The following is a 6,161-nucleotide window of genomic DNA, read 5'->3' on the forward strand; positions in this document are numbered from 1 at the left end:
AATAGTAAAAGCGCTGGAGACCCTTTACCTCTCGGTGAGCCAGTGCTTGTGACTGACCTGCCCAGTTCTTTCTTCCTTCTAAGAAGAATTTCTTCCATTTGCACAGATCTGGGCCCTGGGTTCCTTGTCCTGGATGGTATCTCTCCTCACATCAGAAACAGATAGACTCGGGGAGGGGCAGTCCTAGGGGTCATGCACAGACCTAGTCCTCCCCACCCCTCCTCCCTATCTACTACTCCTTCCCACCTACTCGCCCTCCTCCCCACCTTCTCCCTCTCCTCCCTGCCTTCTCCCCCTCCTCCCCACTTACTACTCCTCCTTCCCCTCTTTCACACCTACTCCTCCTCCTTCCCACCTACTCCCCCTCCTTCCCACCTACTCCCCCTCCTTCCCACCTACTCTCCCTCCTTCCCACCTACTCTCCCTCCTTCCCACCTACTACTCCTCCCTACCTACTCCTCCTCCTTCCCATCTACTCCCCCTCCCCCACCTACTACTACTCCCTACCTACTCCTCCTCCCCACCTCCTCTCCCTCCTCCCCACCTCCTCCCCCTCCTCCCACCTCCTCCCCTTCTTCCCCACCTCCTCTCCCTCCTCCCACCTCCTCCTCCTCCTCCCCACCTACTACCCTCCTCCCACCTCCTCCCCCTCCTCCCCACCTACTACCCCTCCTCCTCACCTACTCCTCCTCCTCCCCACCTACTACTCTTCCCACCCTTGTTTCACTAGAGGCCTCCCACAGGGAGAGCATGGGAGGGGGCTGGCTTTGGGTCCTTGTCCTGTTGTCCATTACTCGGAGCTTGCTGCCCCGTGTGGATCTCATCCTCCTCTTCACAGGGACCCTCCTCCTCTGATGTCCTCTTAATCCCCAAGACTCTCCCTCCCTCCTTTCTCAGCTGTGATATAATTCCCCCTTGAACACATCACAGCCTCGCCCTGGGTTCCCAAGGAGCTGTTAGAGCAGATGTTTGGTTCCCAGAACAAAAATAGCAGTTATTAAAGAGAGCGGACTCCCGGCAATCTGAAGACAGGTTTGCTGCCACCCACCCCGGGCTCCACAGGCCTTCAGGAGCCTCAGTAGACACCCAGAGGCTGTTTCAGTGCTTAGCCAGGACTCGCTGAGAGCCTCAGGGTGCTCCTACGACCTCAGCTCCCTGTGCTGCAACCCCGTGCAGGAGGAGGGACTCCCAGGCCAGGCCTCTTTCTCTCCCAGCGCGTTTTCTTCTCTTGCTGTATTTATTTCGGTGTATGTGTGTGTATGTTCACATATGCGTGTAGAGTGATGGGTGCCTGTGTTTTCAATCCTTCTCTGCCTTATTTTGTTTTTTGTCTCGTTTTGTTTTGTTTTTGAGGCAGGGTCTCTCTGTGTAGCCCCAGCTGTCCTGTAACTTACTCTGCAGACGAATCTAGTCTCAAACTCAAAGATCTGCCGCCCTCTACCTCCTGAGTGCTGGGAGTAAAGGCGTGCACACCCGACTTTCTGCCTTGTTTTTTGTTTTGTTTTGGTTTGTTTGTTTGTTTGTTTTCTTTTTTCTTTTTTCTTTTTTTCGGAGCTGGGGACCGAACCCAGGGTCTTGCGCCTACCACTGAGCTAAATCCCCAACCCGTTTGTTTGTTTTTTATCTTTATCTTTTTTTTTTTTTTTTGATATAGTGTCCGTGACTGAATCTGGAGCTCACCAAATTGACCAGAAGGGTTGGTCATCAAGCTCCAGGTATTCCCCTGCCTCCACCTCCCCAGCACTAGGATTGGGGGCAAGGGCCATCAAATGTGATTTTTCATTCTTTTCCTTTTAAGATAAGGTCTCACTGTGTAGACCTGGCTGGCCTGGAACTCGTAGACTGGGGTGGCCTCAAACTCACAGAGATCTGCCTGCCTTTACCTCCTGAGGACTAAAGGTACACGCCACCCTGCTCCAGTCTGAAACCAAGGTGGGTGTCGGGAATTCTACCGCAGGCCCTAATTCTTCCCAGCACTTTACTAACAGAGCCATCCCCCAGCCTCTGATTATTTATTTGCTATGTACAAGACAGGTCTTACTATACAGCCTGTGTTAGCAGAGAGCTCTAGATCCTTCTGCCTCCTCCTCCAGGAGTGCTGGAATTACTGACACTGAATATCTACCCCTCCCCCACTTAGCCATTCGATTTGCTGAGCTTTCTTCTTTTTGAGACAGGATTTCACCATGTAGCCCTGGCTAGCCGGAACGTCCTATATAGAATAGACTGACCTGGAACTGCTTTCTTTATTTCTTTTTTAAAATTAGATTTATTTATTTTAGGTGTGTGAGTGCCTCACTCACATGTGTATCTGGATATCACGTCCATTCTAGAATTGGAGCTATGGACAGTCGTGAGCCACCATATGCGTGCTGGGATTCAACCCAGGTCCTCTTCAAGAACTGGAAGTACCCTTAACTGCAGAGCCATCTCTCCATCTCTCTGGTTTGCTTTCTCTTGAAGCACGATTAGACCCTCTGATGTCACCGTCCCTGCCCCTCGTTGTTGACCCTCAGGTTCTTCCCTCTCGGCATGCAGCACTGAGAGCCCGAGAACCGTGTGGTTAGAGTTCATGCTGCGTGTTTTTGCTTTGCTTTTCATTTCACAAGTAATGAAGGAGATCGACGGGGAAATAGTTAAACCTATACTCAGAATTAAATTAATCCAAGTTGGCCTCAAACTTCCCGCCTTGGTCTCCCAAGTGCTGGGACTGTGGACATGAGCCTGGTTCTAAATATTTAAGATTTCTTTGTTATTACCTGTGTGTGTTGTGCTAAGCACAAACTTTATCCATGAGCTATAGCCCCAGCCAAAACTTTATTTTTTGGTACTGGAGCTCAAACCCAGGAAGATTAAGAGTTCAAGGCCAGCCTTGGCTACCTAGTGAGTTCAAGGCCAGCCTGGCTACAAGATTAAATTAACTAAATAAGAAGACAATATAAGCAGCTATTACATTGGGATGTCTATAGAGATAGCTTCTGCCTGTTTAACCCTCACAGGTCTCTTTCACTGTGGTGTTTGCTCTTTCTAAATGGGTGGTGGATACTGAGGTGACTGAGAAAGGAGAAATCTCAGATGCCCACTCTTCTTTTTAACCTAATATCTTCTTAAATTACCTTATATGCATTGGTGATTTTTGCCTGCATGTACATCTGTGTGAGGGTGTCAGATTCCCCTGGATCTGAAGTCACAAACATTGTGAGCAGCCATGTGGGTGGTGGGGAATTGAACCTGGGTCCTGTGGAAGAACAGCTAGTGCTCCCAACTGCTGAGCCATCATCGCTCCAGTCCTGAGGTCTCCACTCTTTACACAGAGGGGAAGAGGCTAGCGTGTCCCGGGAGCCAGAGCAGCACCCTCTTTCATCTCTCTGGAAAGCGGAGCCCGGAAACCATCTTCCAGACCCAGGCCGACCCCGCCACCTACTGGTGGGCAGGAGAAACATCAGGAGCCCGAAGGCTTCGTCTAGGCCAATTGGGAGCTCAGTCTGTGCACTCGGTCCCTGGGTTGTGTTCCTCTCGCTGCTTACATAAATCCACCCACTTATTGCAGGCTGGGGATGTCTCAGATGGTCGCGCTTTCCTGGTCCTTCAGTTCCTTCAGTCCTCTGGAGGCCATCTTGACTGTGGCAACAGAAGTAGTGATGTAAGTCCCGGCGCTTACTAGCTGCCATGTTCACGCAAACAGGTCCTGCACAGGTCCTTCTTTTAGAGAAGAGGCAGCTTATACTTGTGATGCTACCAGTTTCTGGTTTTCTCAGCATTTACCGCAGTCCTTCTAGGTGTATTTCATCATGTCACTGGGACACAAGAAATATATGTAATATATAACATGCAATGTGTAATAAGCGGTATGGTGTTATGTAATATGTGATGTGTAGTATATAATATATAATGTGTAATTATGTAATATAATATATACTATAATAATATGTAATTGTGTTATATAATCATATATTGTATACATTATCTATATTATCTCAGGTGTCATACATTGCATGACACAGCGTATATCATACATCAGATACCATATATCATATATAACTATATATATACACATTATATAGTATATATATGTATATAAACTATATATATAAACCCGCCCTTCCCTCCCTTCCTGCCTTCCTGTCCTGTTTCCTTCCATCACTTTCCTTTCTGTCCCCCTTCTTTCTTTTTGAATTTTAAAAATTATTTTATGTATATAAGTACTCTGTGCACACACCTGCAGACCAGAAGAGGGCATCGGATCTCATTACAGATGGCGGTGAGCCACCATGTGGTTGCTGGGAATTGAACTCAGGACCTTTAGAAGAGAAGAGGTCCTAACCACTGAGCCGCCTCTCCAGTTCCTCTTTTTTTTTTTTTAAAGATTTATTCATTTATTATATATAAGTCCACTGTAACTGTCTTCAGATACACACGAGGTACAGACAAGGGCATCAGATCTCTTTACAGATGGTTGTGAGCCACCATGTGGTTGCTGGGAATTGAACTCAGGACCTCTGGAAGAGCAGACGGTGCTCTTAACCACTGAGCCATCTCTCCAGCCCCAGTTCCTCTTTTTTATTTTATTACTTTATTTTATTGAGACAGGGTCGCACTGTCACCTCAACTATCCTTGAACACTCTATGTAGACAAGATCAAGCTGGCCCCCCATTCCCAGAGATCCACCTCCCTCTGCCACCTGAGTGCTGGGATTAAAGCTGTGCACCACCACACACGGAGCCCTTTAACTCTGTTGCTGTTTCCCCAGCCCCTAGAACAGCTCTCATCACGCCTGGGGCACACACAAACATTTTGTGAATGAGGAAGGTGTGCAGAAGAACAAACTCTGGGCTGGAGAGATGGCTCAGTGGTTAAGAGCACTGACTGGGGGCTGGAGAGATGGCTCAGCGGTTAAGAGCACTGACTGCTCTTCCAGAGGTCCTGAGTTCAAATCCCAGCAACCACATGGTGGCTCACAACCATCTGTAATGAGATCTGATGCCCTCTTCTGGTGTGTCTGAACAGCTACAGTGTACTTATATATAATAAATAAATAAATCTTTAAAAAAAAAAAAAAAAAAAAAGAGCACTGACTGTTCTTCCAGAGGTCCTGAGTTCAATTCCCATCGACCACATGGTGGCTCACAACCATCTGTAATGGGATCCGATGCCCTCTTCTGGTGTGTCTGAAGACAGCTACAGTGTACTCATATAAATAAATAAATATTAAAGAAGGAGGAGGAAGAGGAGGAGGAGGAGGAACTGTGAGTGGGGCAGACCTCGGATTGTGCCATCGCTCTAAGATGACCGGCTGGGGAACAGTGAACAGAGGAACCCTGACTCTCCATGCTTGCTTCTTCTTTCCACAAAGGACAGTGAAGGTGCTGCTTTTGTCACTGACGCCGGGATCTAGCGCCCATCCCAGGCAATCGCCCACTGTCTCCAGGCGTTTGCTCAGAAGCATCGCCCCAGCTGGGACCCTCAGTGAACATTCAGCCTGTTCCCTGCAGTTGTGTGCAATTCTGTTCTAACTGCACCTGGCCTTGGGGCAAGGCTGGGCGGGGAAGAACCAGGGGAGGGGTCTTCACCTACGTGGCTATGGGTGGAGTCTGTTGGTGACCCCTTAAATATTGCTCTGTAAGGAAGCCCAATCAACTCATTCATCCATGCCCCAGGGAGAAGTTTGGTGGCTTCACTTCTTGGTTTGTCAAGGGGACCTTGATGGGGAGAGCCATTGTTTAGGTCCCCCCCAGAACAGGAATTTTAACAACAGTGACTTAGGTCTTGTTAGGCTTGCATAAATGGGGACTGGCACAGGGGCCTTCCAGGTCCTTCCTCCCTGTGAGTCCCTTCTCTTGATTAGCAGAGTTCCCATAGCAGCCTGAGGAGGCCTAGACACATCCAGGACCCCAGCACTCAGGAGGCTGAGGCAAGAGGATGGGGTACACAAGGAGATTCTGGCTAAGACACAAACGGCTCTTGTAACACCACTGTATGCTTCCTCACTTCACAGCTGACTGAGGGCGGCTCCCCTGATCTGCTAGCAAAGCAATCTGGGTTTGGCCGCAGGAAGGAAAGGACGAGGATTTCTGCTGACAGCTGCCTGGCAGAGGTAAGGCCAGCTGAACAGGTGACAGTGCTGACAGTGAAGAGTCCAGATTTTAGGATTACAAAGGCA

Source organism: Rattus norvegicus, chromosome 3 (assembly GCF_036323735.1).
Source record: "Rattus norvegicus strain BN/NHsdMcwi chromosome 3, GRCr8, whole genome shotgun sequence".
Lineage (NCBI taxonomy): Eukaryota > Metazoa > Chordata > Mammalia > Rodentia > Muridae > Rattus > Rattus norvegicus.